This window comes from Tenrec ecaudatus, unplaced genomic scaffold (genome assembly GCF_050624435.1).
Source record: "Tenrec ecaudatus isolate mTenEca1 unplaced genomic scaffold, mTenEca1.hap1 Scaffold_3783, whole genome shotgun sequence".
NCBI lineage: Eukaryota > Metazoa > Chordata > Mammalia > Afrosoricida > Tenrecidae > Tenrec > Tenrec ecaudatus.
In genome coordinates, this window is record NW_027459171.1 from 86,209 (window position 1) to 99,159 (window position 12,951).

The 12,951-nt window shown below is 40.1% G+C and overlaps 1 pseudogene; it reads left to right on the forward strand.

Moving 5' to 3' along the window:
* Positions 1-9,446: 9,446 nt before the first annotated feature.
* LOC142436517 (inositol oxygenase pseudogene) lies at positions 9,447-10,257 on the forward strand (annotated as a pseudogene).
* The last annotated feature ends 2,694 nt before the right edge of the window (positions 10,258-12,951 follow it).

Here is a 12,951-nt window from a genome sequence, read left to right on the forward strand (position 1 = left end):
ATTTGCTTCCATCTATTGAGGAATCAATCTCCTTAGGCTGAAAATCAGAGAAACTGTTGGGACACAGAAAGCACAGAGAATGTTAAGAGATTCTGATATTTTAAAAACCTCAGTTAAGAGTGGACATTTATTTTACCATGTTTTCTCATTCCTCTGCATATTTGCTGGAGAGTTAACTTCTCTCTCTTTATCATGCCATCTCACTTACTGCCAGTAATGACAGTGGAACATGTAGGGTTTTGAGACTCAAAATAGGCAAAGGGTATGAAATGGAACTTGACTGAAGGAGACATTTAAGTTGCAAAAATACAAATATATTAACTCACATTAATCATTGCTGCTATTATTGTTTGTTTGATTGGCATTGGGGTTTTTTTTGAAGATATTTTCTTGGAATGGGTGGTTATAGAATAGCCATATTATCTGGAAAGCATTTTAAGCACTTTGATGAAGTCATTTTTCATATCTAAGCTCAATGTGGTGTGATTTTTGGTTTGTTGCTTCCATGGGTGTTCATTGTGCATCACAGAAATACAGAATCATAGAACATGTCAGCAGTTTCTCTGCATAACATGCTAAATGGGACAAATAACACGAGAAGCTGTACTAAATGGAAAACACATCAAGGTTGTAGGAAACTCCGCTAATAATCTGTGATATGCAGGTGATATAAAGCTACATGTTCTAAGATAGCAGGATTTGAAAACATGTTCTAAGGTGATAGCAGGATTTGAAAACTTACTGATGAAGTCCAGGAATTTCCGCCTTCTCTGTACACCACAATTCAATGTAAACAAAATGAATCTATGGGACAATGGAAAATATGGGAAATAGAGACAAGATTAAAGTTGGGATGGAGTTCATTTTGCATGGATCTACAATTAATATTCATGGAAACCCCAGTCAATGATGCATTTCATTGAGCAAACCTGTTGCACAGAACTCTTCAAAGATTGAAGAGCAAGGATGTCCCTTTGAGGACTGAGATACACCTGGCCCAAGCTATGAAGTTTTCAATTGTCTCATATGCACGTGAAAGATGGAGAATGAATGAGAAAGATCTAAAATTAAACAATGTATTTGAATTATGGTACTGGTGAATAATTTCATGGTGTGATGGACTGCCAGAAGAACAAACAATCATATATTGGATGATGTACACTTGTAATCATTAGTAGAAAGAAGTGAGCATGTTATTACTTCATCTCAAGTACTTTGAACATGTGTCAAGGAAATCAGAACTTGGAAGAGGACATCCTGCTTGATAAAGCATAAGGTCATTTTTAAAAGGATGACCTTTAAGAATATACATTGCCACAGTAACCACAACAAAGGCCTCATACATGAAAATTGTGAGGATGAGGCAAGACCTGTGTTTAATTGTTTTCTCTAGTGTTTCTGTGAGTTCAAACTGATTTGATAGGTCTTAAAACAGCAAAATGCAATGCCAATGGCAAACATTGCACTCCATGGAGAGGAAGTGAACTCATTCAACTTTCTAATTGGAACCAGATTAAGGATACCATTAAATACGAATCTTATTTCATATCATGCTGCAAATCTTAACTATAGCTATCAATCAACAAATGAAAAAACAGAGGCATCCAAATGGTAATAAAGAAGTAAAACTCTCTAAACATAGAAAACGCAAAAGCTTGAGAAGAAAATTATTGCAACTAGTTGGAAGGGTAAGCCATTTCACAAGTTATAAGGTAAACATAGAAAATCAGTTTGGTTCCCACATACCAATAGAGAAAGCTCTTAAAAGAAAATCAGAAAATAATACAATTTGCAATAGCCACCTCAAGCATAAAACAAATTGGAATAAGCCTAAGCAGAGAAACAAAAGTCTCATAGAAAGAAAACACTATTCCAAGAAACCAAAAGACATACACATCATTCAAATAATGGGTCATAATCATGAGTAAGTAGTAAGCCTTAACTTTGTGAAAATAAGACACTCTAAGCGATCTATCACTTTAATGCAATTCTGAACAAGATACCAGTGTCTATATTTAAGGACATGGAGATTACTAACCAAATTTTAAAAGAAATTACTCAAATTAAAAAAAGAGAAAAAACCTGGCATACAATGTCAAAATGACCCCCACCCCCATACTCTCCCAAACAGTTTCTACTGGAGTTTCCTCTCAATCTGCTCCTAAGCAGTGGGAACAAAATGAACCCAAGACACAGCAGAAGATTTCATCTGTGCTCACACACCCACCTGCTTCTGGTTCCTGGGCCTGAGCTACCCCTGCTGGTATAAGAGCTCTCTTAGTTCAGCCTCCAGCTGTCCTGCATGGTAGGTTGTGTGGGGACTCACATCGACTTTCCCTCTCCTTATCTCCTTGCACAGTGCTTGTCAGTGGTCACAGAGCTCAGCTGCAGGGAGAGCTGGATCTTGGATGTGTGTTGGTCAATGACTATGGTCTCTCAGGGATGGTGTGTATTCGCTAAACCACTCTGACCAATAGAAGTTCCTTCCCATCCACTTAAGGCTTCTCCCAGGGCTCTGTCTGATCCAGTCCCAAGTAACATTGTTGCTGGAGATGGAGTCCCTAGCGATGGTACAGGTGAGAGGGAGAGTCTGTAAAGGCTTCACCACTTGATTGCTTGACTCCTGTAGCTGCATGTGGTGCAGGACCCCTGGAGTCTTATGAAATAAGCATTAAAGGCCCCATATGTCTTTGAATGTGCTGTCATTCACTGCATCTCCCTGCCACTGACCCGATGGGAGACCCAGCACCATCAGGAGGAGGAAGAGATAGGAGGCAGACATTTCTGTATCAAAGGCTCCCTGACTCAGAAGGGTTTGGAATCCCCTGATTGCAGGGCGGTGATGGGGGTGGTCTCATTAAGTAAGAAACCACAACAGGCATTTGTCTAGGAGTGTTCCTGGCTGTTATAGGAGTTTGGGGCTATGAATAGCATACTAAGGTGCAGGCACCTCAGTTCCACAAGAAAGTGTCTCCAGGGATGATTCTTGAATAAAGTTGGATGACAGAGATGGGAGTGATGTGACCAACAGGCATACCTTGAATTAGTAGGCTCTCCAAATTCCAATATTTGAAATTACAAAATCAGAGTTCCAAGGTAGCAGTGTTGTTTGATTTGAACATATGCATCCACTAACTCATGAATTAATTTTTCTTTGTGAGGTCTGAGAGTTATGAACACGCCAGATATTCTTCTGACTGAGGGAAAATCAGAAAACCAAGCAACTGAGCTAGAAATGAACAATCTCTTCTTTCAAAACCAAATCTATTCTGACTCATAGGAACCCTATAAGACTGATTAGAACTCATTGAGCTTCTTCTTACTATAATTATTTACAGGAATAGGCAATGTCATCTTACATATTTACATAGATAGATAGATAACATACGAAATAAACAGTTAATTAAATTATAAAGCAGTACATATGGCTCATCGCCATTCACTCCTATGAGAGAGTTGTGAGACACTGGCAGTCCTTCAAGTCTTGAGGGCTGCTGGGTAGTCCTCTGTAGAGCAATTCAGGCTATCTGGCTACAGGCAGCACACAGCAAGTCAGGTCAACAGTCAGCCAGATGACAGGGTCCGACAGTCCCCAGCTCAAAAGGTGTAGATTACAATGGTGTGGAGGATCAGGTCTTGAAGGAACCTCAAATTACAGCGACACAGTCCATGGATTAGGTGTCCCACAGGTAGTGTAGCTTGCAAATTGAGGCAAAGAAAAAGTAAAGTAGCTGCACACTGGTCCGATGATCAATGATCAAAGAGCAAGAGACAAGAGAGGCGAGGCTCTCCGAGCTATTTATCTCTCCGCACTTCAATTAATGTTTTTATTAGCCAGGTTGGCACAATAAACTAACAACCTCAGCTCCCGAGTGATCCCTGCACTCTGAAGAAGAAACATTGAGGTCTTTTAGACTCAGATTTCTGGAAAATCTCATTATAAAGAAGACCAAACTCCTCATAAGTGGACTAATAAGTAATATAATGAGAAATCAATTATATATTGGTATTGTCAATAATTTCATCTGGCTGGCATGCACAATAAGTGCTCATGGAAGTGAGACATACTAGTGTTAGCCACTGATATGCCATCTTTTGACTGCTGGATGACCTGCTCCGTTCCCCTCTCATCTGGGAAAGTCCTGCTAGAGAATAATTTTGGAATGCACTCATGTTCTCCGGATCAGAACATTGTAATTAATAATATTTTTGCTTTTAATGTTGTAACCAGTACATTCCTATTTTTATGTTATTAAACAGAATGTTATAATCAGTGCTATACTGTGTAATGCTCACTAGCTTTAAAGAATAATAACATTAATATTGCTTTCTGCTTCTGTCCATGCTTGCATAAGTCCTAGACAAATGATAAATGAGTTTTTGCCTTTATAGATGGACTGAAATGTCTACTCGGGACTCCAATCAAAGAATCGCTTTTAAATTCTAGCAGTCCGGTTATAACCGAATAAAGACTCTTTTAAATTATCGTAACATTATAGTGGCTGTCATTCATTTCAAACCACAACAGAAGCAAAAGTCAAGAAATCAAGTGAACCATTGGATTGGATGAATCTGCTGCATAAGACTTCTTGAAAGTGTTGAATAAAAGGATGTTACCTTGAGGATCATAAGGTACACCTGCCAGAGATTTGTTATTTTCTGTTTCTTGTTTACCCCCTCAAACTCTTTTATTAGGACATAATCCAGACACATCATTCAATAGTTGTCATATCATGTGACTATCACAATCAGCTTCAAGCATTTTCTTCCTTCTTTTATTTAATATCAACTCCCCACTAGCTCCCACATTCCATGTTGTGCCTTCCAGGACCCCTAATGTAGTTATAGTTTCTACAGAGTCACCCACCCTGGGTTCTATATAGCAAAACTACATAGAAAAATATATAAAAGAGTCAAGATGGCTGCTAACTATAACAACAACAAGGACAAACTGCAATTCAAAAAGCAAAAACAGAAAGTATAGAAAAACAAGATTAAGATCAAAGAGTACTGAAAGGGAGAGCAAATAATGTTTTTAATTATTCAAGTCAGAGTTTTTATTTCAATCTACTATTATCATCTCTGATTGATAGCTAGGTTATTCCTATACCTTAATTATGGTCAGACAGAAATCACAGAGACTTATTGCATGTATAAATCCTGCAAATGTGTTTTGGTCTTTGACTGTCATCCATAGCCTTCTTAAAATCAGTGTTTAAAAACTTGTTAGGGCGTGGTCAAGGGTAATGCAACCAAGAGGAATTACTGAAACCCAAATGAAGACTGAGCATGATAGTCGGACAAGAGGAAAGTCAAAGGAAATAGAGGAAAGAGCTAGGAGGCAAAGGGCATTTATAGAGGTCTAAATAAAGGCATGTAAATATTTATATATACATTTATATATGATAATGGGGAAATACATCTCTGTGCATATATGTATAGGTTTAGTATTAAGGTAGCAGATGGACATTGGGTCTCCACTCAAATACTCCCTCAATGCAAGAATATTTTGTTCTATTAAACTAACATTCAATGATCCTCACCCTCTCGACACAATCACTGAACACAAAGCGGGTGAATAAGTGAATGTGATGAAGAAAGCTGATGGTGCACAGCTATCAAAAGATACAGCGGCTGGGGTCTTAAAGGCTTGAAGGTAAATAAGCAGCCATCTAGCTCAGAAGCAACAAAGCCCACATAGAAGAAGCACACCAGTCTGCGTGATCATGAGGTGCCGAATGGATCAGTTATCAGTCATCAAAGAATAAAAAATCATATCATTCTGTGCTCACCTCCATGATATGATCACTGAAGACAAATGGGTGCATAAGCATATGTGGTAAAGAAAACTGATGGTGCCTGGCGATCAAAAGATATAGTGTCTGGGGTCATAAAGCTTGAAGGTAAACAAGTAGCCATCTAGCTCAGAAGCAACAAAGCCCACATAGAAGAAGCACACCAACCTGTGCGATCATGAGGTGTTGAAGGGATCAGTTATCAGGCATCATCAGAACAAAAAAATCATATCACTGTGAATGCCGGGGGGGAGGGGAGGAGTGCAGACTGGAGACCCAAAGCCCATTTGTAGGCCACTGGACAACCCCTTACATTGTCTCAGGGAGGAGATGAACCAGACAGGATGTCGTGCAGCAACAATGGAGCATAGTTCCTAAATGATCCCCAGACCCCCAAACACTCTATCATGATCCCAATTCTACCTTACAAATCTGGCTAGAACAGAGGGTGTACACTGTTACAAATAGGAACTGGAAACACAGGGAATCCAGGGTAGATTATTCCCTTCAGGACCAGTGGTGTGAGTGGTGATACTGAGAGGGTGGAGGCAGGGTGGGTTGGGAAGGGGGAACCAATTATAAGGATCTACATATAACCTCCTCCTATGGGGACGGACAACAGAAACATGCATGAAGAGAGACGTTGGACCGTGCAAAATATGACAAAATAGTGATTTCTAAATTATCAAGGGGTCATGAGGGAGTGGTGAGGGAGGGGATAAATGAGGGACTGATGCCAGGGGCTTAGGTGAAGAGTTAATATTTTGAGAATACTGAGGGCAATGAATGTAAAAATGTGCTTTACACAATTGATGCACGTGTGGGTTTTGATAAGAGTTGTATGAGCCCCTAATAAAATGATTTTAAAAAGAGGCACAGACAATGGTTATTAGGAAAAAAATTGAGCTCTGATACCATGCTCTGCTGCAGAATTGGATGTTACTATTGACAATCCTTGGATCACATATGTTGATGTTATTCTTCCATGTGGGCTTAGTTGATGGTACACTTAGATCACTGCTTGTTTGAAAACAAGACTTAAGATTCTAGACACTATTGTTTCTGATAGATACCATCTAATTTCTTCACCACACTTTGCAACTACATCTTCTGTATTTCCTTCAAAAGGGAATTTTGTAAGAATTAACTGTTCTTAGAATGTAGCTTGGGTTAATTATGAGCTCCACATCCATCCCTTACTCTGTTTATTCTATTCACCTCTGGTTCACCTTAGAGACATCTTGTTATTTTATGGCAGATAACTTTATCAATCATCTCTTTGAAGCATAAGGTAATTTTGTTTATAGTGTCATTGATTCAGCCCAGGATAATATATTTAAAACACAATTAAGAAAAGGTAATTGAATAAATGTACAGCCTTAGTATTTTCAATTGCCTGTGAAAAGTGAATGTGAAAGTTGAACATTCTTCAATGCATACAAAGGAAGACTGAAGAAGAATCAACGTATTAGAATATAGTAAAGGCAAAAGAACATTAAAAGTACCATGGACTGCCAAAAGTTAAAACAAATGTGCCATTGAAGAAACATGGCTACAGTGCTCCTTAAAGGCAAAGATGGCGATATTTTGCTTATGTACTTTGCACATGTTATCAGGAGAGACCAGTCCCTAAAGAAAGACATCACATTGGGGAAATTAGGGCAAGTGAATGATAAAGAAATCTCCTCAATGAGATGGACTGATGCAGGAGCTGCAAAAAATGGGCTCAAACATGAGAACATTGTCAGAATGGCAAAGGACTGAGTCATGTCCCTTTTTGTTAGACACAGGTTTGCTATGAGCTAGAACTGACTCAGTGACACCTATGAAGAATCAACTACATTTGTGACAAATTATTGGTTTACCACATAAGCTCTTCCCTGTTGGACCATTATATAAGTGTCAGAGTATATTCATAATCTATAGCAGAAATTAAACACTCGTCTTTGTGTTCTTTAATGACTTACATCTACCACACGGGACTAAGAAGACCTCTCTAGGACTTCCAATGCTCTAACTTTTAAAGGGAGGTGAGTTTTATCTTTCTCTGCTAGAGAGACCACATATTCAAACCTATCAGTTGATTGGTGGGGCTTGATGAGGTCATCCACTCCTGGAAAGATGGCCAGTCCAAAGAGGGACTTAGAAGTCCTAAGTGGGACTTCTACTCTTTTTCATAAGTTTGAAGAGGCACAGAGGGTATAAGCTTGAACTATGGAAAATGAGCTACACAGATAAATATCCACAATGACTGAATCAGATTTCATATATGAGCATCTGGGTGATAAAGTCATTTCTTAACCAATTGCTTAATTCACTCTCACCCTCCAACACATTCCTCACAATTTTTTATATTCTTTGAATCACAGTAAGGTGTGATGACTGAAACTTTGTGTATGATGGCTGAGTCAGGATTCTAAGGCATTGGTTCATGATGATGGAATCCGCCTGGTTGATAAGAGTTCATAGAATGCCATCTCTTTCATGATGAGACCTACTGTGAGCAGCCAATGAGGAGGAAGATAGCTTCCTTGTGGGTGTGGTCTTATCATTTAAAAGGATTCTCTGAATGGTCTTTAGCTTTGTTCTGGACCTGGACACTTCATCTGACCTGAAGGTTTGGGGACTTGAGACAAAATCCTGTAATTGTGTTTCTGGAAGTTGTCGGTCTCAATTTGCTTGAGAAAGAAGTCTGCCATCTTACCTCCCATCTTGCATTCATCAGCCACTGGATATACTTGATTTAGGATAAGAGTCAGGACAGGAATCTGAGCCTTGTCAGCCTCTGCAACTGTGAGCTGAAATATGCAGTAACATGAAAACTGTCTACATTAGTGGGTCTCACCCTGTGGATTGCCACCCCTTTGGGGGTAAAACGACACATTCACAGGGGTCGCCTGATTCATAACAGTAGTAAAATTATAGTTATAAAGTAGCAATGGAAATAATTGTATGGTTGGGGGAACTGTATTAAATGGTCATGGTATTAAGAAGATTGAGAACCACTGCTCTAAATGGTCTTGAGAAGCTAAGTTTGGAGGGGCCAAGAAGTTGAAGGCCTGGGTCCTTAAACTTGGCTCTCCTTGAGGCCATTGTGAATTGAGGTCACTCTATTTTGCATTATGAACATATGGATATAGTTGCTCTACTCAATATAAACAGAGTAACCAGATTAGGGTGTCCTGTTTACCCTCAATCTCTTTAACACCTCAATACCTATTCAGGGACTTGGTGTGTCTTACATCTTCTCTTTGTGTAATTCTTCATTATGTGTATCAACTTGCTGGCGTCGAGGTTATCTGTAGTGTGGCAGGCATGTAAGGATGTCAGTGTTGGAGCTGTGCTCCAGTGTGAACTTATTCCTCCATTTATCATGAGCTGGAGGCTTCAAAACCACCAGCTTCTGCGATTCAGAGAGATAACAGTCGGCTCCCCTAGAGACATACGGCAGTGTTTCCCAAGGTACATGATACTGCCCATGAAGCAAAATGGAAATGTCCATTCAGTGTAAAAGTGATACCAATGTTTTTTAGAGGGGAGAAAGATGGGGCTTACTACTCCCATTAAGTATTGCAGTCTTGGATGATTACATAAGACTGGCTAGGTCTGTTGTGGGATACACTGTTTCTCTCTGGCTCCATACTCTTGAAGAGTTCCCGGAACCCACAATGGTTGGCCAGCTGAAGATGGAGCCCAGAATGGGCAAGGGGAAGGCCATCTTCTGAAACTACACTTGTGGCCAGCTCCTGGACCTCGTCTTTGCCAGCTATAGACTCATGCACACACACCAGGTGGTGGACTTCATCAGAGGGAAGCATGCCCACTTCGGAATCTGCTCCTCCAAGGAGATGACAGTCCTGGAGGCCATAGACCTGCTGGACCAGCTGGTGGATGAGTCGGATCCGGATGTGGACGTCCCTACCTCCTTCCATGCCTTCCAGACTGTGGAGGGCATCCGGAGGGCACATCCCCACAAGGACTGGTTGTACCTGGTGGGGATGCTGCATAATCTGGGGAAGTTGCTGCCCCTGGTCAAGGAGCCCCAGTGGGCCGTAGTTAGAAACACCTATCCTGTGGGCTGCTGGCCCCAGGCCTCTGTGGTCTTCTGCGACTCAACTTTCCAGGACAATCCAGGCCTCAGGGATCCTCTATACACCTCTGAGCTTGGGATGTACCAGCCTCACTGCAGCCTGGGGAATGTCCTCATGTACTGGGGCCATGATGAGTATATGTACCAAGTGATGAAGTTCAACAAATTTCCTCTAGTTCCACTCCTTCTATGCGTGGCACACCGGTGGTGACTACCGGCAGTTGTGTAGCCCTGAACATGCCACCTCGGGTTCAGGAGTTCAACAAGTTTGAACTCTACATCAAATGCCCAGACCTGCCTGATGTGGACATACTGCACCCCTATTACCAGGGGCTCATTGGCAAGTACTTCCCCAGAGTCCTCAGTTGGTGACCATCCTGCATGCCCAAGACAACCTTGTGATCATGGAGACAGGCCTGGCCCACCCCACTTCCTTGATAGACCCCACCCACCTGACTGTGCTCAGGTTTGCATCAATAAAGACCTTAAAGTGTCAAAAAAAAGTACAATCTTGGAAACCCATAAGGGCAGTATACTCTGTCCTACATGGTTGCCATTCATCAGCATTGACAGTGACAATAAGCTATTTTTATACATCATTGGGGACTATAGGCTTTATTACAAAAGTTTTCAATTACCAGCAAGGGTGTAAGTTTTCTGTTTTTCTAAGAAGGGGCCTCAAACTAGGGACAAGAAGTGAAGAAACCAATGATATATAACCTTGAGTGACTTCGAGAGCAGTTAAAATTTATTCTACAGGATGGCAATGAGGGGAATAGGACTAAATGAAATGGGGCTTGATTTACTTCATTTTACATGACACAATGTGGCATCCTTGAATGGATCTAGTATGATGGGTCTCTTTTCAACAGTCAAGAGTGCCTGTATTTCTGGAGATCTTCATGAATCTTGGCATCCAAGTTTCACTGGGTCTAGAAGATTCCAAGGGCAGAGGTCTTGGTTTCCAAGAACATGCTTTGCTCCTGCCTGTTATTATATGAGGGTACTAGAATCCTATCTGTCTGCTGGCCTCTATTCTCATATTGTGTAGAAGAGAGAAATTAAGCTAGCAAGGGTGGATTGGGGTAAAGCTGTTGATGTCAGATGCATCCTGTAATCTTGGCCTCCAAATGGCCACATTATCATACCAAAGATAACTTCATCCTCATGAACCTAATCCAAAACAATCCCATATGCATCACAAAAATGAATGTCTTAAAAATGACAGAAACACAGAAGCAGAGGTTATGAGTTAGGAAACATGGTAAAGAAGAAATGACATTAGCTACCTATGTGTGTGATGATTGCATCCCAAGGTCTATTAGGATGGCTGTGAGAAAAATGTACAGTCAGAAATATGGTGGTTGCTTATTGAATCAAATAATCAGATGGCTTACTACGCGGGATAGACAAATACAAGAGGAATGACTGTTCACTCATCAAATGGAAATGTTGAGAACTATATTGAACCACAATGCTCCCTGTGATGGAATATCTGTGCAAATACAAGAAAATCTTGCCAATACAGTGAAGAGTCAAATTTACCCACCAATCACTAATGAAGAAATTAAAGAATTCTTCCAACCACTTCAGTATGAAATTGACCTACCATGCAGTCAAGTAGCATAGATAATTATTGGTAAGTGGAATGAGAGATTAGGAAACAGAGGAAAGAAAAGCAGTTGGAAAACGGGGTCCTTCTGATAGAAATTTGGAAATCACATATACCTTTGTAAAAACCACAAATGGCTGCTATACATATAGGCTTATACCAATGTAATTCACTGAAGTAAAATCAAGTACGTCTGTGGAAAATGTTTTAGAGTACAAAAGATACCCCAGTCCCAAATATAAATTAAGGACAGCATTTACTCAGCCATAAGGACAAAAAGATGACACAAAACCACAGATACATAATGTGGATGAGGAATGCTATTAGCACAAAGTCATAAGAGCATTAAATATTCACAGTCAGGTTGTTACATCACTAAGACACAGAATACAGGAGACTTTCAAATTCGTGAGTAACTGAAAGTTCATTAATCACAATAGAATGGGGGATTATAGAAGCCCAAAGAGGAGCAAAATGTCAACACATGCTTAGAAGATTAGCCCTTCCAAACAAGGCAGTCTGGGAAAGATGGCTAGGTTACAACTTTTGTGTATGCAACCTCGAGTACTGTACTATCTGTCAAGGACACACACTCAATCCACTAAGGGACTGCTCTATAATGCCTTGACTGAATAGAGGGTAGAGGTAATCCACTCTCCAATGTACTCTACCTGAGGGCAAGATTATTTACTTCATTGTGTCATTATCTCAAGGAATTCATTGATGTGAGTTTGTTTTTTTGTTGTTGACTTTGTATGTTATGTATACCCTGACCAAAGTGAAATTATAAAGTGTAAGGCCAAACATAATAGAGATTTTGGAGGAGCTTGTTATCTTCAGTCAAAATGAAGCTGGGACCATGAAGCTGAAGACATGAGTCAAAGACATGAGAGCACAAATATAACCTTTGGTACATCACACATGAATGTCAAGACCATCTCACGTACAGATATGATTAATTGAACGTGAACAACAGGAAACTGGATCAGCTGTAAAATGGCATCAATAGTATTATGTATGAAGAAAGCAACATCATTCCCAAGACAGAAAAGAAAGAATGATAGAGGCGAACATCAAGGAGACTGATACCTGCCACTGGTAGAAATGTAGGTAAAGCAAACGGAAGAAATGATGAAGGAAGAGCTGAACAGAACATTTTAAAGAGCAACTTAAGAAGACATTGAAGTATTGAACTGAAACACGTTACTCACGGGGAAAACCATCAAAGTTATCATAGTGAGAACAAGGAGAATTTCATTCAGTATATGTGGTAGAGAAAAGAGAGGTGGGAATAGGCTCACACCCCAAGAAAGCTTTGCCTGAAATAATCTAAAGAAAAATATTGGCAGAGCCATTTATAAACCGAATTGTTTGTGGCTTTCTTTCACCAGAGAACCTAAACATATAGTCATTTCTGCAAAGCTCTTTATTAATAGCTCTGTAATCAAGAGTGG